The following is a 22,178-nucleotide window of genomic DNA, read 5'->3' as shown; positions in this document are numbered from 1 at the left end:
CCCCTTTCCCTATGATAAGAAAATACTATTTTTCTTCGTTCCTTGGCTGTTGTCATTGGAAAGTGACCTATAGAATGCACTTTTTTATTTATTTACTAAGTTATCTATTTATTTTGCTCTATTTCTTTCTGCGCTCAAAAGCTGCGAGCAGCTGAATGGTTATCTTGATAAGAGTAGGCCCTGAGCTGCATGCGTTGTGACAGCCTCCAATGAATATCAAGTGACGTGAGTCACAGTCTGCAGCCATTCCGGAGGGGATAAAAAAAACCCTTCCATTATAATCGCCGCCTCCTTTTAAACAGCCATTACCTTGGGGCGCAGTAGCCAGAGGTGAGGAAGGGCCGCTGACATACACCCACTGTCGCCCGCCAAATTAAAAGAGGCTCTGGCCTGTGTTCGTGAATACTAAACGCATCCTGAAAAGCCGAATGTGGATCTGATTCATCCACTTGGACGGCCTGAAGAGGACAGGATTCCTCCACAACCTTCTGTGAGTATGATAATAAAAAACGAGAATGAAATCAATAAGCTTGAATTATCAATAAACACCGCTTTAAAAGGCAACAAAAGTGTAAAGAGTCACTGAAAAAGGATGCGGGAAGGGCTGCTGAGAGGGAGATTTTTAGAGGACGATCTGGCTTCTGTATCTCACCCACTCATGGACGCTCCGTTAATCGGCAGCAGTTGAGCCTCATTCATCAAGGCAGTGGCTCTCAAACCCCGCTCACACCCCTCACTCACGGGGGAGAGGCAGATGTAACTCCCAATGTGTGCTCCATACTGTGGCTAATGACTAAATCTGTCATTTTCAACATTATAAAGGTTTTTGTTCTTTATGCTTACAATCTCCAGCATGCTTGATTAGTTGTGGTATGCTGGATTCAACGGCTTCCTGGCCATTTTGCCCAGAATCCCTCCATCTTTTTTTTCTGTCGCTACTTCTCTTATATTCAGTTTGGTCTTTGAGTGGATTTCTTTTCCCATGTCTCATACTTTCCACAATCATTTGCCCAATTATTAAGCAGACTACAATATGGAATAATTCATGAAAATGAATTATTCCAGTGGTTTAATGAAAGTGAGCCTAGACTCGCATACTCTGACTGTATAGACACAGTAATCTTCCATATTACAGTAAGAAGGGATAATGAGAGAATATATTACACTGAACACTCATTGTGTGTAACTTAAAATATAAGACACTATTGGGCAAGCAACTTTGAAACTGTAGATTGCAAAGTTAGGATTTAAAATATATACAATTTTTATGAAGAAAAAAGCTTTAATTTATAAACGAAAGGTAGCAACATGTAATATTTTTAAGAGGATTCATTACTCTTGGTGTTCAAGAACCATTTCTTATTCTTATTATGTTGAAAAAAAGTATGCTGCTTAATATTGTTATGGAAACGGTGATGCTTTCCCCCCAGGATTCACTGACAAACAGAAAAGAACAGCATTTATTTGAAATATAAATATTTTTGTAACATTATACATTTATTTAAATATCTAATTAAAATGTATGAAAAAAAATTATAAATAAATACTAAAACCTAACTTTTCAACAGTACTATTTTATTAGGATTATAGCATTAAAATGACTTAATTTTACAAGAAAAAAAAAATACTAATAAACTAATTCAATTATGAATAAAAGCAGAAAACAATTTTAGATAGCAGGTTTAAAATAGTAATAAAACAGCATTTTAATGTAGCTAAAATTAATAATTTATTTGATCAGATATTTCAATTTATTAAAATGTGAAACTGTGAAAAACAGAAGTATGATTTTAGTGAATCAGTTCAACACTACACATGCAACAGGAAACAGAGCTTGTCTGAGTATTGCCTCAGCTCATTCATCTGCAGGCATAATAAAATATGATGAAAAATACTTTTTTTTTTTTCAAAACTGCACTGAGTGGAAAAAGTTCCTTGTTAGTGTTTTGAAAAGAACTGAGCCACAAGATGTAGTTTGCAGTGTCACTACTTTTAGCTAGTTACTTAATAAAACTAAACACACATTTGTGCAGTTTTATTCTCCTCTCTCCCTCATTTTAATACAAAGTCTGTGTTCAGCAGAAGTTCGGAAATAAGCACAAATCGCAGGCCTACAATTTTCTTTCAAGGGGTGCACAAACCCCATTGCATTTCTCCACAGATTTAAGTGTCTTTTTAAAATTTTATCCCTGGACTCAGTGAGGTGCCACTAGCCAGTCATAATCTGTTATTGTGTGCCTGAAACCATGTGTGATTAATTTCTCTTTTAAATGAACCGTCCAGCCCGGTTTGGCATTGGGGCCATGATGGAGCCGCACTATAAATGGTTTATGTCATGGCTTTTGTCAAGCGCCTTTCCCCCGCAGCCTCGCTCAGTAATTGAAAAGCCACCTCCGACGGAGGGACTGAGCGACTGTGTTTGCTGCATACTGACGATGGAGGCTGAGGGGAAAATGGTCCGAGTGGGTCTTAGCACCTCAGTGTGAATAGCTACCCAACAGGATTTCCAGGGACACCTGCACTGACCCATAATGACCCACCGGGCACCCTCCGTCCAAGCAATAATGTTTTCTGTTCAGGCTGGACGGGAGGTGGAATAACTGGATGACGGAATGAATAACAATGTTAATAACGAAGCTCTCGCTGAGCTTTAGTGTTAGTATCAGATGCGTTCATTGTGAATTTGATTTAATCTCAGAGGCGACTATATCTGTCAGCGTGGCCTCAACAGGCATGGAAATCGCTCTCTTTTTCGTCCCTCTCTCTGTTCTTAGCCTCAGGATTTGCTTTGCTTGCATACAGAAGGGTTGTGATAAATGATAGCATCTGCCTGCCTTCTTCACCACCTGCATTTAAAAATTCCTTATATAGGTGCTCACTGGGAAGAGGTTGGCACTACGCACATTGCAAGTAGTAAAAATAAATATTTCATTAAAGTGTTTTGAATGCATAATTGCAGTAACGTTTTTCATAAACGTTTTCTCCCTTATATACCTAAACATTATACACATTTACACATTGCATGACCTGATCACAAGCAGTGAGCTGAGACAGATTGTTATTTTAATGAGGTACTAAACTTCAAAATATAATTATAGACTTAACAGGCACTTATACTACTACATGTATCACTAATTCATTTTTGTTTTGTTTTTTGAAAGAAAGGAACTGCATTTATTTAATCAAAATTACAATAAAAACAGTAATTTTCTGAAATAATAGTTTGAATATATTTTACAATCTAGTTTATTTCTGTGATGGCAAAGCTGAATTTTCAGAAGGCATTACTCCAGTCTTCAGTGTCACATTACTAGGAATCATTCTAATATGCTCTGATGACATATTTTGAAATCAGTGTTAAAATGTTGTGATACATTTTTGTCATGAATCTTTCGTGAATACAATTATTTATTTGTAATATAAATGTTGTAACTTTAGAAATGTCTTTACTGTCACTTTGAACAATTTAATGCATCCTTTCTGAATAAAAATATTAAAATCTTAAAAAGACAAAACAACACAACAACAAAACAAAATGTACTGATTTTGAAAACTTTTGAACGGTACATTATTATTATTATTATGTATAGAAAAATAGAATAGAATAGAATAGAATAGAAGCTAGTGTCGGGCGGTATACCGGTTCATACCGAATACCGGTGTTTATTTTTCTTATGATATGAATTTTTTAAATACCGCAATACCGGTGTTATTTAAATAACGTTCGGAACGCGACACTGTTTGAGGGGGGTCTCTTTTCTATACTATTGCATTGTGGCGAGGACACGTGTCACTAAGCCTGAAAGCTCTGAAGCTGTAGAACTAGTAGAACGTGATGACACACCTTTACAGTCTATGGATGACACCGAAGAACTCATCCACAATATCCACCGCCCGCTGCCATCAGCTCCCGCATCTCACACACACGAGCGTGACTTTAGCACTATATTAAGCAACTTTCAGACCCTTTTAGCAGCTTTTTTTCCATAGAATATACAAACTGACAAACCTAGCGGCTTTTTTGGATAAACCTTAGCTATGGTTCAGTTGGAAGATGTCGCCAGTGCTGCCCCGCGAGCGCGAGGTCTGACTCTCCCGGCGCAGTGTCGCCTCTCTCGGCGTCTGTTCTGTGGAGCGAGCGGCAGAGAAGCACCGCATTCAGCTGGCCGTACCGCAGCAGATTCGTCAGTAAATGAGTACAAAACAGCGTTTCCAAGCACCTGCCGCTAACTGACTGTTTGGAATTATAAATATGAGCATAGTTCATCTGTTAATATTATGCACTTTTTTTTTTTTTTGTTACTCAGACGCAGGCAGTGCGCTGCATGAGACAAAAAAGTAATATAGCCAAAACCACCGCATAGCCGCTCTTTAGTGTAAAGTTAGATGCATGTTGATTTTATCAGACGATGTCGCGATTATAAATGAGTGACTCCTGGTTAACATGTATTAATGAGTCGTGTTTAGTCACTATTTAGTGTGGAATTTTTGTACAATATTCGCTCATCATGACAGTAAAATAGGGCATTCTAAGTCAATCTACTGCAGTTTTTCCTCTCAATCAGTAAACACCTGGTCATGCATGATAAAAATAAATACCATCATATACCGTGAAACCGGTATAATTTTGAAAAATACCGTGATAAAGTTTTGGTCATACCACCCAGCACTAATAGAAGCTACCCTAAAATGTCTTAAATCAATTATAAACACAGCAGCATTTAAAAACCTTATTTTAGCAGTTAACCATCTGGGTCACATTAGGACAAATTAGTGTTTACACTACAAATAGGATGTGATCCATGCATCTCAGAATGGAACGATCAGATACCAAAATCTTTTGGACCGTATTTATCACTGACACATAACCACTTCTGATTATCTGAGATTGATCTTAAGACTAGTTCTAAACATTTTCTGTGAAGTCGCTTTGAAATCACACGCAATGTTTTAAACGCTATACAAATAATGCTTGACTTGACCTCAAGGTCAGGCCAAAGGAAACAAAACATGTCTGCAACCAAGAGTTACTGCTTTCTCTATCCATCCCCACTTCCAGTGACAATATGCCATGCCCCAAATAACCCTCAGAAGCAAAGAAACACCTCCAAGTTAAGAAGTTATAGAATTGTCAGCTTACATGCCACTCAAAATCTCCCATTTACTTTGCTTCAAATGCGGCTCGGAGCAGTGCTTTTGAAATCTCCTATTTGTGTGCATTTGGTGACATGCATGCCTCTATTCTGCATTAAGACACTTCTGAGAAACAATGCACACCGGCTCACACTGAACTGTCCGCATAAAAAACACAGCAGAGTTTTTCACTGAAAGCAAAACAAAACCTTTCGCTCTTAAATTTCAGCAGTAACTGTTCTGCTCAAAGCTCAGATTTCAGAAGCAGCATGAAGAAATAAAGTAACTCAGAGTCGAATTACTTTAATACGTATATGTATGGTATGTAACAAGTGACATAATGTCAAGGAGTGTATGATGCAATTCATAAGCAATGGTTTTATACTCTCTAGGCAGCACAGTCACTGCTTTTGCACTTTCATTGGAGCATTCTCGAATGTTACCAAGGAGAGCCATTGAAACACAGACAGCTGTCAGGTCAACAATCACACGAGTGGGCATCAAAGAAAAGATGGTTTGCTGTGGGGTAAAAGGTGCATACAGAAGGTGAATGGGAGAATGGCAAAAGAAGAAAGCGACTGTGCGGATGTGAACAGGTCTTTCCGGCATAAAATGAAAGACAGTGTTTTACATGACAGTTGAAGGAGGAAAAGCTTGTTTGCTCTTCGTGGGAGTAGTGGGTTGATTTGTATGGATGGTGGTCTGTAGTTTAGGGCCCCCCATACACCGCACTGTCCTGGCCTCTCAGCAGGGGCCGGGCTTCTCCATTACAAGCCGGTTGGGTTTTACGATGCCAGCCTAACTGTCATGTTAATGAACGCCTTGCTGGCCTTCACGAGCCCTGTGTCCTTGTGGAAGTGACAAGCAGTGTACAGCCCTTTACCGTTCTCACTGAAAAGGCCATTACATCCTTCTCCTCCAACAGTTGTAGTGCTAATGTTTAACAGCCTAATTAGAAAGGGAAGCGGCTGCTTTTCTTAAAAGACTGTCCACCCATGGGCCACCCACAATGTCAGGCAGCTGGAAATAATTTCTGCCTTACTGTAACCTACAAAGCCCAGAAAACAGGGGTCAACAGGATGTGGACACCCCTACATTAAATTATAACAATTAAAACCTCAGGCTGGACGAGTCCCTGAGGCCCCAAACTATTTACTACAGAGCTTGTCCGTGACAGAAAGAGGTCTAAAACGAGCCTTCCTGACACAACAGAATTTACAGAGGTGTGAAATTATGTGCAATTTGGCATTACAGTTATCCAGCCAAACCTAAAATGCCTTCTTAATGCGAGAGTGAAGAATGATTCAGAGAGGATATAAGCAATGGAAAAGCTGTTGCATCTAAGGCAAACAGCCCCGTAAATAGAACGACAAAGTACGTGCTACAGAGGTAGCACTGCAACGCTGGCAGATTCCCGAGGGTGCTGGATCCAAGAGTGTGAATGAGTTTACTGATGCAAACCTTCATTGACAGGCACTAAACAAAAATGGGGCGCTAGATGGAGGGACAAACACACCTTTTCTGGTGCATTCTGTTTTTGTGGTCTTTTTCCCACATTATTCTCTTGTCTTTGAAATCGAGAATATATTTTATTTCATTATTCAATTTTTTGTTGTTGTTCATTTTACAAATAAAACATACAAAAGTATCAATCAAATAAATTAAGATGTTTGAAAATAAATGACCTGTGTAATCCATTAAAAAATAGAATGTATTTAATAAAATAAGTTCAAAATGATCAGAAATCCACAAAAGGTCCAAATATTTACCTTATCATTTATAAAGTTACACAAAGAGAACCATATCCTACTAAAGTAATCTTGTTTATACGTGTAGTTGGAGATTTAATAATTTTTCAAATGGTAATAAACCTTAATATATGCTGAAGTACATTTTAGATGTTCAAATCAAAAGATGAAGACAATATTTACAGAAAATCAAGATAATCAGCAAGATTTATGTTTATCCAAACCTAGTGAGCATATCTGTACATGTTGTCATGTAGAAAAAAAAAATAATAATTTCTAGCATTGATTTAGCAGGAAACAAAAGGGGAATCCGTACACCAAGTTCAAAGTCCAAAATTATTGAGAAAACATGTCACAGGAGATTTTCATATAAAGTGACAGCAAAGTACAAAAAGTGACTGTGCATAAAAAAAAAAAAAAAAAGAATAAATCCTAACCCCAGAGCTCATTTAGTAACATCATGTAAATGTTTTCAAAAATAGTTTCTCAATATGTCTATAACCCTTGAGTACTTGTGAAAACTTTGAGGCTGGCTGAGGTTAGACGGTGGTCAGTTTTGAAGCATCTACCTCCTGGTCTTTAAGATCTCGCCGGCAAGGCTGAAGACTGAATCCGCCATTGTGACTGCCTGATAAAGAGATTAGGGCACTGTGAAAGGAGGCGGGACAGCATCGCCGTGCATCTGAGATGCTTAGCTGAAAGGCCCATTGTAGGCCCAGTACACATCCTGCCTTCCCAGAGTACTTGACAACCAAAACAGCCAACAACAGAATTCCTGTGTCAAACAAAACGCTCCTTGTCTACCCAAAGGTTTATCTGCCTCATTTACAAATGTATGCCTTTGTGACCAAACCGCTTCCCATTAACCCAGCCACTAGAAGCAGAACTAAATAAATTATTCACTCGTTCCATGCTATTTTTGTTGATCTCAGGGTTAAAAACGAAAATGACACAAATAACGTTTGGAGAGATGGACTGACTGAATGCCCCTCTCTTTAAAATGTCAATAGGAAGGAAAGCCGGGATCCGAGAACATGTGCTGGGACTGTCCCGTTACTCTTTTGAGTGCTTTTTCTCTTTCGCCTAAAAATTTAATTAGCATATCAAGTCAAAATAATTTATACATTATAGAACACCAGATGTTCCAAACCAACTGAGTTCATGCACATTTTTTCTTTTTCTTTCTTTCTTTCTTTCTTTCTTTCTTTCTTTCTTTCTTTTATTAAAAAAAAAAAAAATTATTCATCCTTATTGATTTAGCTGAAATTTCCCTCTGAGGAAATGAGCTCTTCAGATAGTTAAATTTAGCTAAATACATGTAATCAATCATGCATCTTGTCCCATTATAATTCCCTGAAAAACTAAGAGGTATAATAGAGAAAATAATATCATTTACATATCTTTTCAAGTCCTCAGATCCTGGCAGAGAAAGGGCCACATCACAGCCTGGATCTGGGGCCCTGCGATTGGCTAAAGTAAACAAAATTACTGATTAGAAACCCCTGGGATTATTTTTGCATCATAATTCATTCGAGACAGATTTCCATCCAAAAGTTAATATGAGACCTTGGAGATCGCGGATACACGGCTGTGAATGCCAAGGACTACAGAAGGTTATCAGTGCCGTACTTGTTAAAGTCCCGGTAGTGCAAGCTCAATTTATTCTACTTATTATGTATAAACACAAAAATTGGAAGCCTTTATCCATATCCCTCGCCTGAAATATTGGCCCACCAGGTTATTCAACAAATTCTTTTATCTTTCACATCATCTGTTCCATAAACCTAGTTTTCTCTCACCGTTTGGGAGTTGTTGTTCCTCGCAGCCTTTTCCCCTGTTCTTTTGGTAACTGAGTTGTAATTGGCCTGCTTGTTATTCACTGTTGACAAAGCCCCAGTGCTGCTAGATTTGGACCTCTTGTTTTCTCTAAGTGAACCAGCCAGACGCTAGCATTGTGGCCAAGTCTTTAGAGAAGGCTGCCCATCAGATGGTCAGTGGAATGGAACATAGCCTGATTCTTCACACACCATTTTGTCAGCTTAGGGATTAAAAGGGATGAATATTTTATCAAGGCCACCAAAATGGCCAGGACCGCACAAAACTGAAGAGCTAAGTGCGGGAGGTGATGAGTTACGTCTTTTTCCATCTCTGCCAAAAGAAATGACCGTGTCCTCTGAGGACCAAAAAAAAATATATATACAAAACAAACAAAGAGCTCTGTTGAAAAGAAACATCCTGTGCGGCCATCCATAACCATACACATCACACGTGTCAAATTCATTTTGTTTTGGTGGATTTTCTCCAGATAAGATAAGGGGAAAAAATGGTAGTAGAGGAGAGATGAGTGACAGAAAAAAGGCTGATGAGGTGGTAATATAACATGGAAAAAGCTCAGGTTATGGCTGAGTGGAGGCCAGGGCTCTGAGATGAATCCTGACGAAGGTTGGCGGAGATAGAGGGAGCAAAAGAGTGGGCAGTGATGAAGAGAAATAAGAGATGACTGACTGAGATAGACGGGGGAAAGTTCAGACTCTTTTCTCGCAGCCGTCTGACATTTACAGGGCCAGTTTGGAGGAAAGAAGCTGGAGGAAGCTCTTGACCTCCACTTCATTACAAGCCCAAAAGACCCTCCACCACATTAAATATTGAGAACAGGTGAGACAGCAGCTCTGAGGAAATCCAACAGAGTAAAAGGACAGCAAGCAATGAGGGATGCTGACAAGCAATGCGCTTTTCCTCCCTCTCTCCGTCTTTCTCTCTCTACAGCAAACTTAAAATCCAATTTCATGCCTCATGTCTTAAAGTGAGCTAATTTTAAGAGATTCCCCTTTCACTATTTTGTTTCTGCGTATCAACAATCTGCAGCAATATTCATTACCATTAAGTAGGAAACAATAAGCTACTTGAACGTTGCTATGAAAACTCGCGTGATGGCGTAGCGCTTACAAACCGCAAGAGACAACTAGCTAAGAGACAAATACCAAGCATTAGCCGCTGTCATCATGACTGGCATTCTCTGTCTTTTTCCTTTTGTTCTGGTAATTTCTGGGCTGGTGAGGCAGCAAATAAATATTTAAAGACAGGATAACATAGCGATTTACGCACCCCACGCATTCAGAGACAACCCTGCAATACACGTCGAGCGAAATTACAATGATCAGATTGTGAGTCAAGGTGTGTTCTTCCCCATTGTTTCATTACCTTCCAAGACTTAATTAGACAAAAGAACAATGAGTATATATATCAGTAAAAAAGTTTAATTGCGCCAAATAGTACATTGCCAATAGCACAGTGAAGGATAAAAGGAAGAGAGTTGGAGTAAGTATTAGCGTATTATGCAAATGCATCACCATATGCCACCAGATAATGAACCCAGAGCACTTAACGCTCTGATTGCGGGCTATGGGTGATCTGTAAATTAAAAGATGTTAGTTCACTTTCAGAAGGAACAGGAGGGGGTATTTGTGATCCATTTGTGCCGGTGTGCTCTTTCTGATTGGTCTACGAGGAACGCAGCCCGCGTTCATTGTCTTCAGTGTCTTGAATATTAGTGTTATTGTGCACTGTGGCTATGCTGGGCTTAAACAGGGGAAACCCAACAATTAGCTTTATTGCAGATGCAAAGAAGGAGTAATGGAGCGTGTCATTGCAGATCAGTTCATCCTCCCACCCCTTTCTCACTCCAAAACAGAAGAGTTGCAAACCTGTGAAAACCCTCAGTAACACTAACCAGATGGCTGGTATCTGGACTCACAAATAAGCTACTTGTTTACTTACAGGGATTCATGGAACGGCAGGAGCTAGTGCATAGAAAACCATATTCATGCAACCACATGTTGTCGTCCTTATAAAATATTCCTATGCTTCCAGTATCTGACCCATCATGTCTGTTTTACCGGTGTTATTACAGCTGGAATTCAAACTGAGAGGGAAACGGGGGTGGCACTACTGTCATAGGATACATTATTGAAGAAAAGGTTACGCGTCTCAAGTCTAATTGTGCTGTGTGGAAATGGGTTCAGGATAATGCTATCTGCTAGTTTGCGGCCAAGCAAGCCTGAGAGAAGAATTGGGCCTATTACTGGCCGTACACCTAAGACACATCACTTATGATTTTCTTTCTAAAGGTCAGCTCTGTGAGAAATCAGCAAGATTTGGTATTTTGGATTAATTTCAACAAAAATTATTTCAAGAAGTATTTTAATGACTGGGTCTATAGGACAAAGTGTCACTAGCAAAATTAGTCTCTTTAAATATATTTAAATATTATATAAAGTCCACTTTTATAACAGTGATAAGACTGAATACCTTAAGAAAAATAGGCTACAGATAATGCCAATCCTGAATGTACTATTACTATTAGTAAAGTTATGTGAAGTAATACCAAAAAAAAAAAAAATGTGTATATATATAAATAAAAATATAATCAGTCCACATGCTTGATAGACCCTCAATAAAATAAAAAAGTCACTTTTCATCATTTTATTTAATAATTGCCTTAAATTGTGTTGCATTTAAATGAGAAACATAAAAGCAAGCATGAGAACACCGGTGCACTTGAATCATTTTAAAATATGTGGTATATTATCCATGTATAGCCATCCGTAAAAGAATACAGTGAAAGAAGGGTGAGTTACATCATGGTCTTCAAAGGCAAAGGTTAAAAAAAAAAAGCAGTATGATGATATAGTGCTAGATCAAAGAGTGGTCTTGACATCAGAAAAAAGGTATTTCCAAACTGCTTTGACAAAATCTACTTGGCCTGTCACACTCCAGGCTATCCAGGGTAAATGAAGAATATTAACAGTGAAGCCTAGTCAAACCAGCATGCCATACTGTTGGCGGCAAATTCACAATGCATTCCTATTTTCTCATTCATAATCCAATGCATTTTCAGAACAGCAGGCTTCAGATTGCCAACATTTTAGTTTGAGATCGCATATCACACCAAATCTCATAAAACAACAAACACCAAACTGCAACTGGCACGTTGCGGCCGTAGTTCATATCAATTCATCCTCATATACCTCTGTATCACTAAGAACATCCTCTCAGGTATTATTCAATAGGCATCCTTTCCACAATCCCAACATCTCAGTACAGCATTAGTCGTGAGATCACAAATGATGAGTAACGTTTGTCATTGCACCGCCTTGTAAAGTAAAGTGTTAAAAGAATGAAAGGAAGAAAAGAAAATCACCCCCTGCTCTAAAAGTTAGCATATAAAAGGGTGTATGATTTTCTGCTTTGCTAATTGCTCTTCATAAGGGTGAATGGATGTATTCCACGCACCCACGCAGTGATTAGTACAACCACGTTCAGCATGAAGGCTGCTTTGTATAAATGAAGCTATAATTCTCCACTGTGTCAAATACTCTATTAATAATTCTTTGAGGGGAATTTTTAAAAATGAACACATCCAATTTATTCTGCTGTTGCCACATTTCTTCTACCATATTTCAGAGTGGTAATTGTAGACTCTCTTCATGAATCTTTGTAAAAACACTTAAAGATGCAGGCCATCGTATAAGCTGGTTATCAGATCAAACTAAGCACTTTAATCAGTCACCAGGAAAGACCTACTAGAAAGTGCAGGGTTCTCTTACAGCACCATGCAACCAGTCAGAAAATTGTATTTATGTTCCAAGGTCACTAACAGATGGCATGAGATTCCTGCACTGGAGACAGTTGGCACGAACAACTTGGCCCTGTCCAAGTGCCGGTATAATCATCATTATTCTGCGCCTGAGTAGAAACCACCACAATGAGACCATACTGCCGAGGAGGCTGCCAGCAGAATCAACACGACTGAATTTACCTAGGTGTGGAGATTAATTTACCTTTTTTTCAGCAAAGCCAAATGATGTGCAAAAGCGCTGTTTGTCTGATCGTAACTTTGCTTTTGCCTTTCAAAAGACTGGCTTTAATGAAAGCTGAAATGAAACACTCCCTCACAGAATATGGACTGATCAGAAGAGCTCTGTTCTAGCTGAGGTATTTATTCCTTTAATTGAAAATTAAACTCAGTACAGAGATCTCCCTGCCTTGTTTGGATGTGGCTGGTGGTGGAAAAAAAAAAAAGATCTCTTTGAGAAGCTTCACCAGTCACCATAACAAATGCCTTTATTTGTTGAAAATGACTGAGTCTCTTCCTCTATCGACCCGCAGTGATGTGGGACTGGAGCAGCGCAGCACCCAACACAATGCAAGAGCAAGATACCAGGGCTTCATTTTTTCTCCCTGCACACAACTCCAAGGTGGTAATGTGACACCAAAGGTAACAGAAGCCACTGACTAGAAAGATGTTAATCCTGACAAAGTGCCACAGCATTAGCCAGAGCCTCTGCTAGATTGAATTCTGCATCCCTGGGGAGTATGAGCAACACAGACGGTGGCGCTCAATCTTTTTGAGTGGTCCTCCGAGACAAAACTGTGGTAAGCAAACTGGGCCAGGACTAAAAAGAACAACAGCACCCTCTGTTGAATGAATGTGAGCGTACATGGTATTCTTCAAATATTATTAGTGTCATTATTATTATTATTATTAAGAATATTAATACTAACACATTTTTAATGTTATTTTAAATGCATTAGTTTTGGATTGCTGAGATAAAGATATATATATATATATATATATATATATATATATATATATATATATATATATAGAGAGAGAGAGAGAGAGAGAGAGAGAGAGAGAGAGAGAGAGAGAGGAGAGAGTTTCCATATCTCCTGTTAGGCCTATATCTGAGATATAACTGCCACAAAGTAACAGACATATTTTACCTATTGCATTGCATTGAGTCTGACAACTAAATAGCACAATTCTAAAAACATTTTAATGTCAAAATAAGCCTATTTTGACATTAAAATCCTAGACAATGTAACTATAACCAAAATATGATATATTATATACAATAATAATAATAATAATAAATAAAAGCTTAATTTGTAAATGCAAAATCCACGTTTCAAGGCCTTTCCTTAACAGTCAGATCCAAACATACAGTAATTCGCTTCACTTAATCGCTCACAGACTTGACTAGTTCTACACGTCCTACCGAGGAAATACAGAGCTGATATTGTTCATAAAAGATTTGTGTAATGATTCATGGTGTGATTCTCACAGTGGGGGGTATATGACTGTTTTTATGCCCGGGGTTGTGCTCTCTCACCACCCGCACGACTCCTTCATTCCCCACCGTGAATGCTGAGGCGTTTGTGGATTCACTCCAGCGACAGGCGGCTCGCATTCCCTTCTACAAGTAGCCTACCAGAAACTCGTGATGGGGGGAAAACCCCATTACTTATATCAAAATAATAATAAAAATCGATTTAACTTCTCGTTGAATAAATTAATAAATAAACAATCCGGGGACACCATTCCTGTACAATGCACCCGATGAAATCGTTATTATGGATATTAGGCTACAGGCTATTAAAGCGGCATGGAAAGTTGTGCCCCACACTCTCGATGATTGACAGTCTTATAATAATGCAAAAGTTACAAAATTAAATCTGATAATCTGATAGGTTAATAATTAAGTCCTGTAACCATTAAAAAATAAAACCACAGCGTATTTCTGCACTGCACATATATTGGCTATTATAGCCTATATTTCATTAACTTGACTTCGTGAATTTTTAATTCATTAATTAATTAATTTTTCTGCTCAGGCTCAGGCTCAGGCTCAGCAGAACGCAGTGCATCTCCACCATGTTGTGCTCACGATCTGAAGAGCAGCTCAAAACTAAAAGTTGAGCTACTCGCTGAGCCATAAGCAAGAGCTCCATGGTCCAGCAAACTGTCCACGAAAGCAAATCGCTCCTCTGAATGTCATCTGAGGCGCTCACATTTTAGCCTACTACAGACTAAGTGTGCATGGTTTACAATAGGTGTGTGCAGTCACTGCAAGAGAGCTGACTGCTGAGGTATGGAGAAAACCTTTGGTGAGAATGGCTGACCTGTCCTCTCCATTCCTCAGAAGACAGCTTTTTGCAGTCCAGCGTTGATATGATGCGCATTTCAGTCGTAAACAGCAGCATCACTTCCTACCTTTGAACACTTTCAAAGACGACACCGGTTGTCCAATGATGGTCCCAACAGCGGCTAAACGCTGCCACTTCTTCTCTCTGACCAGCAATCAACATCCAACAAGAGCAGTCTGTGTATTAGCACTCCAGACGCAGGGTCCTCCTTGCCAAAGTCCTCTCCCAGAATTGAAGCAAAACATAAAACCCCGCTTGATTTTTTATTTTTTTATTTTTTTATTTTGTTTCTCCCCTCTTCCTTCTTCAAGTAAGTACCGAAGGCAACTGTTAAATGAAGACTGGTGAAATAAAACAGGTATGTCCACGATCAGTCAGTCAGGTGCAGCTGCTCTGCGCGCACGTTCGCTCTGCTCCTCCAACAGTCGGAATGATGATGATGACCGGTGCGATGTAACGCAAGGAGGATGTGTGTGTCTTACCGCCGGCGACTGTGTCGAGTCGACCCTCCTTCTCTCCCTGCGTTTCCAGATGGAAGCAGTTTCTCATCTGTCCTGTCGTGCGGTCCCATCTGAAGCGAGCGGCCAACGCAACTGTTAAACCGGCCTCTAAAATCCTCCTCCAATCAAAACAGGCGGATGAAAGCTGAGCCCCCACTGGGGAGTGAAAAACCCGCTCGTCTCAAAAAAATAAATTATATATATATAATTGTAAAAGTGCCACAATTCTCTTTGAAAAATCAAGCTAATAAAATGAATAAAGACCGTTTGCAAATCCACAATAACCCTTTTAATCTCGCAATCTAACTCTGTTGTTTATTTAGTTGCTATTTACTAGCTATAGGGGAGACCTGGGACTGCTGAAACACATTTTGTTCATTTGTTTCGTCTGTAACGCAGTTTATTTATGTATATTTGATGTAATATTTCCATATCTGTCAGCTAAGCATTACTCCTAAATATTTATATTACTATACAGCAAAGTTATGGGTGGATTTATTGTGTTAATCAATTTTACTTTTTAGTTACAAGATAATCATGTCCTCAAATCAATAAAATCAAATATTTTAATTGTATTTATTGGTATGTTTTTAACAAATAGGTGAAATGCTTTGGATATTATCAATTTATTAAATAATAATAATAAACAAATAGTTGTGACTTCTGATTGGTCAATACAATTTTAAAGCTGTTCTATGATGCAAAATATTGTAACAGCTCTGGCAGAAACACATTAACTATATATTTGCACAGTGCCTAATTAATCAACAATAATAATAATCTGTTCCCATTTTTTTATAACAATTTTATATAAGCAATAAGGTACTCAAAGCCATGCTGCATTTTGAATGTACAGGTGAGTTACAACTGACTATCCTTTCAAAGGAATACAATTTTTAAGGTTGAATACAGTGTTGCACACATAAAATTACAACGAAGAGCAGCACACCGCTCACAAAAACTAATTTTGCAAATAGGTCATTATGTTGTAAGACCATTACTCTGGTCATCATGTCAGAGCTTAATTGTAGGTTAGGTCTATAATTATGGTATCCATTACTGCCCTGCTAATTGGAATGTCTACTCTTAGCATTGTGCATTGTTGATTGAAATTGGTATTCTACCAAAACTGCAGTTTGACCCACTTCTTTTCCATTTGTGGCTTAAGGTTGAGGCAGGGAAGCGAATGTGGATCATGCTGAAAAATAAAACCTATGTAATATTGCTGTTCAGGATCCCATTTGGAGTCTATCAAGAGAAATGCAAAACACTCGGTTTAGATGGAGAGTTTAATGAGATGAAAATAATTTCCTTCTCTCTCTTTGGTGTTGTTTTTGCAACACCGTTATAATAAAGGAAGACAAAACTGATTGTTCGGTAAAAAAATGATTTCCTCAGGCATATTTATGACTTCAGGTTCCACAGTCTCAGATTGAGGAAGTGTTGTGGTGTTCATTAAGAGCAGCTCCTGGTCATATTCAGCATGTGCTTTATTCCTGTTGTTACGGCAAGAAATATCAAACATGATCCTCTCTCCATCAGCCATTTGGCAGGGGATATAGTGAACAATCAATTCAGTCAGATTATTAGCCCATCTAATAATTGAATTGAGCTGTCGCTTGGGTAATGGATTCACTGCTCACACGGTCGCTTCAGCCAAGACTGGTTTAAAGAAGTGTGAGAGAGAGAGAAGTAGCGGAGGAGGGCGGGGGTGTGGATGGAATAGAAAAAAAGCAAAAAGAAGCATAGCGACAACGTTGGCAGTGATACCTCAGGATGGCAGAGCAATCAGAGCCATGTCAGTTTTTAATCATGTTCCTTGGAGGCACAAATTAGCCGTCACATAAGGAAAACGTCTTGCTTTGCCTTTCCGTTTCACAATTGTATGTATCAACTTACAATTTTACATCTGAGGAGAGCCTGTCGAGGTTTCCCGGGAGGATTCCATGGCACGATTTATGCAGTTTGTCTTATTAACTTTCCACAAGAGATTATTCGACAGTGGTAGCATTGTTTTGAAGTAACACATTAAAAGACCTGCTAGACTAAAGCCACCATTTAATATGCCTAAAAAGCCAAAGATGAACATGTCTTTTATTGTTTTATCATTCATTCGCACAAACAAACGGCTGCCGATATCAATTGCTGGGGCACAGTTGGGTAAATAAAACCAGACACCCATGCCAATGTACGTCCCAGCAGCTGAATCAAACACGGCCTGGATTCCGACACACTTCAGAACTATTATTACTCTGTCTCTGTTGTTTTGATCATGTATTCACTGCAGAAACCGAGGAAGCAACCAGACACATGCACTCTTTGATATAATATCCATTTTGTCTAACCCTATTTTAATCCATTACGAGACACTGATATCTGTTGGTGGATCAGAGACCTGGCGGGGGTCTCGGCACAGAGCACGGAGAGGAGCTGATTACTCACTCTATTGCGGTGGGAGTTCAAATGAAAGAAAAACAGAACAACCTCAGTCACAGTAATGGAGTGGTACATCTGACACCTTATCAGTTGGAGGTGCTCATCAGAGAGAGCTCGCTTTATTTTCTTTAAGAGATTTTCCACAGATATGGTTGCGAGTGGGGTGCCGCCTTTCTACTTGAGGTGATTCTGGAAACATGGGGTCCTTGCTCTTTATCAGGTCGTGTCACATCAGACGAGGCTTGTTCTGTGAACAAGCAAACAAACAGTCGTGATTTTCTCGCTCTTCCTCTTAATCTTGCTTTGTAAAGTCTGAAGTTTTTCACTCCTTTATACTCACTCGTTTCTCACTTGTGGTCCACGACTTGAGTGTGTGATTTTGTTCCAAAAAAATCAGAAAAGACCCCGTAAGAAGTGTTACACAAAAATATGCCAGGAGCTTCATCTTCGTAATGAACCTTGTCATTCCAAATGGAAAATATACAAGCAGGAGGAAGCTCTATGAATAATTTAATGAGGAAATCATGAGGAAGGCCTTTCACATTACTGCAAATGATTACTTTTTTTCTGCTGATACGAGTCTTTATGATGAAACTGGCTAATTGCTGGTGCAGCTGGATGACAGTTTCACTCTCAGGCATATATGCTAATAAGGAAAGATTTTAGTGGTGTCGTTTAAGCGACAGAGAATTCTTTGAAAGAACACAAAGAACTTCTATAGAAACCTTTGTCTCCCAAATGACAGTGTGCACTGACACTTGCTTACTAAATAGACAATTAAAGCTTGAGAGTTTCTTTTATACAGGCTGTACACTGAAATCATTGCAAGTGTATGCAACATCCTTCAGAAATACTTCAGAAAGAAACAATTCACAGCATAAACTGTTAGACATAGTCTAGTTCAGCCAAAATTGAACATTCTGTTATCATTTACTTACCCTCATATCATACCAAACCTCTAATGAAATCCATACATTGAAAGTCAACAGGGTCCAATCCAATGTTGTTTTGGAGCCTATTGACTTTAATTGTCAAAAACAGTTGAAACAGCCTTTGAAATAGCTTCATTTGCATTCCAGTCATACAGGTTGGAACGACATAAGGGTAAGTAAATGATGACAGAATTTCATTCACGAGTGAATTCCTTTAATCTATTTTCACTTTGCCACTCAAGCAAAGTATTAGTCTCTATTTGCTGCTTAGAGTCCTTACATTTAAACAGGTAAAAGTGAGGTCTGCTTTAGACAGTTGGCAATGAGTGCAGGACATTTGCAGGTATAGCGGATATAATTGAATGGGGCTGTGCTGCAGCAGCTAATGGAAAGGAAACAGGCTGCTAGACTCAAATGGGAATCTTTGCCACCATACGGAGGGCTCCTGCTGCTATGGTGATATCCAGTAAATAGGATTGAGCCCGATGGGGTTCATCCACTGGATGCCATGGAGTCTCCCCAGCCCCACGGCCATGTGTCACCCACTAATCTGATCACAAGAAGCATGATACCCTGAGACCACTTCTGAGGGCATAAAAGGAGAATGATAACATGCTCCAACAATTTGACTGACTAGGCAATACAAATACGGTGTTGGCACAACATCATTAGCACTCATTTTAATATTTTGCTTACATTTGTTCTCGAATTAGTGACTGATATGGGATAATTCTTTCTTTCTTTTACATTCTTCAGATCTGTGCTTTAGGGTTATAGCAAACCAACCTCTCTCTTTTTTATTTCTACTTTTTATTAACAAGATGGCATTGCATCGACTTTATTATTTTGACATATTATCACAGACCAGCACACATGCTCTAACTTGTAGATCACAGATAGTTTTCTTTTATTGTTTCCAGCAATTTGGTTGTTATAGTACTTCAGTCTTGTGAGCATAACCCTGAAATGACATGTGAAATAAACTAGTTCCTGTAAGCTCTAGGTGATGTTGATTATACTTTGATGAAAACTAGGTCTTGGCCCCAGGCAAGCATTTAGTAAAAATGAGTTTATCCGACACTGTCCATCATAAATTGAGGGCTCTATTTTCAACTCCACCAGCTGTAGTATAGAACTTTTTAACTCAACATTTTGTTATAAATCTTATAAGTACATTGCTCGAGAAGGTTTACTTTAATTTTGATCCTAGCTCGTCCGGACATCATGTTCTGTTCTGTCTTTAATACCAAGCTAGTTCCTTGGTCCATCAAAACTGAGCTACTGTTCTCACCATCTAATGTTGTGATTCTTGGCTTTCTTCTGTGTCAAAAGAACGGAAAGTGCAGTGTGTAATAGGGATTTCTCCTTTTTTTTTTTTTTTTTTACACATGAGGATAGTTTATTTCACAGATGGATAGAGTCAAACCTAAAAGAGACACACAGAGAATTAGTTGAGTAGCATTGATCTATTGCACGCCCACCATCTCTCTCTCTTCCTTTCTCACTCTCTCCATGTCCCCTCATGTACATTCACAGACAGTACATATCATTTTGTTCCTCTAATTTATTTCTGCTTTCACTGTGCTTGGGTCTTAAAGTCATAATCAGCCACACTGAGGCTCAAAGGCCTTTCAGATAACAGTAAAATGCACAGGCATAGGCTTGTTTTCATGATATCGATGCACTAGCAGTTAACATTACCCCCACACCCAAAATAAAGAAAAAATACAAGTAATCATAATTTAATTTTAACAGTAATTTGTCATTTATGTAATTTTAGGACATATACATTATAATTTCATTATAAAAGGGTCCTATTCATATAGGGGAAATACATAAATCATTAATTTTGCTGTTTTGCTTTATCGTGTCTCCAGTTTATAGAACAATATCCTGCTTTGTTTAAAGTCTGAGCTGGGCGAGTTAACAGCTGTCACTGTCTTAAACAAGGTGGATGAGATTTGCACTTCCTTTCAAACACCATCCCGGAGTCACCTCAGACAGTGTCTGGGCCATACCTGTCACTCATATGCCTTGTTTTTCACTAAAGTTTCCCCTCGCCCAGTAGGGGACACTCAATCGAGCCACACTGTCACAACCTATTGCCCCTTCAGTCCAACTCATCCATCAATCTGATCAGAGACAAAACCCACCGCCAAGCCACAGACGCAAGATCTCCTCCAAAATTCATCTGCCGGTTAGTGCTGCTACAATTAGATTCCCTGTAACACTGTGCCAGCTATTGTTAAATGTCCTTAAAGCTGAGCTTAATGACTGTAAGCAGGTAAATATCTAAAATAGACTAAAATTATAGTTATACAGCCAAAATTCAGCCAACATGTTAAGGACTATTAACATTTAATTCAGATTTCAATGCAAATAGCTTCTGAATGAGTCAGTTTTTTGTTCTTCCATCCCTTAACAACCAGAGGGATGCAACAGGCCAAGGTTTCAGCATTCAGAAATCCCTGTTTCAGACTGAAGGGGATCGAGCCATCCAGGGCCAGCTGGCGTACTCTGACGCTCATTTGCAATGCCAAGAAGTGGCATGGGGCATTTCCTTAGTGACAAGGCTGGACCACCGTGGCTAATCACTAGACAGCTCGGATAAAAATTGGAGCGTTATTTGCAGGGAAGGAAGAACCCGACACCCCAGATTGGAGAGCTGCATGTCATCCTCACTTATGCTTCCTTTCAATTTTATTTAAAAAAATAAATTTGTTGAGCAAATATGCGGACAGATGAGGTATATGTGTAACATATGTGACATGGACATAGAATTTCCCTTCATTCACTTAAAGGGAAGCTTTAAGTGAATGAATATATATATATATATATATATATATATATATATATATATATATTCTGTCTTTATTTACTCACCCTCATGTTGTTCTAAACTTGTATGACTTCCTTTTTCCCAAAGAATACAAGAGAAGATATTTTGAAAATTTTGAGGTCCAAACAACATTGGACCGCATTAAACATATTTATGCATATATACAGACATGTAGCATACTGCATGAACTACTGTATATTGCCCTATATCAAGAGAGACATTACCATACAGTACATGTTACCTGTAAGTCGACATATAATTTTCACATAAGTACATTTTCTGGGTAAATGAAGATATGTCTTCTTCTACTTATATGCCTATAAGTTCTGTCGTGAAACTCTAGAGCCTAGGCACAGGCTGATGGGTCGTTAACGCAAAATGAAGATATTCACAGCGTTAAACTACTTGGCATAAGCTTTATGTTGCTTATGTAGCCAATCAGCATATTGCTTTACATTTACATGGCTGGTAAGCATTCACTAGAGCATTTTTCCCTCCACCTTCCCTAGCTCCACCTGTATAGATCTGCTAAAGGTTATGTTATATGCTATTCGTGCAGCAGCAGTATGTCTCAAATACTCACAGCACTGTATTGTCATAT

General features: G+C 38.8%; 1 protein-coding gene across 1 annotated transcript in view; it reads right to left on the bottom strand.

Annotated features, from left to right (window-relative positions):
• The window catches only part of cdh11 (cadherin 11, type 2, OB-cadherin (osteoblast)), a 54,421-nt gene extending 38,968 nt beyond the window's left edge, over positions 1–15,453 (bottom strand). Inside the window, exon 1 of the mRNA XM_058780727.1 lies at positions 14,938–15,453. The gene's annotated coding sequence lies outside the window, so the exon portion shown is untranslated. The remainder of the gene's footprint in view (positions 1–14,937) is intronic.
• Positions 15,454–22,178: the final 6,725 nt, after the last annotated feature.

Source organism: Onychostoma macrolepis, chromosome 07, assembly GCF_012432095.1.
Source record: "Onychostoma macrolepis isolate SWU-2019 chromosome 07, ASM1243209v1, whole genome shotgun sequence".
Lineage (NCBI taxonomy): Eukaryota > Metazoa > Chordata > Actinopteri > Cypriniformes > Cyprinidae > Onychostoma > Onychostoma macrolepis.
The sequence above is the reverse complement of the archived record's forward strand: the minus strand, read 5'-3'. Positions and strand labels throughout refer to the sequence as shown.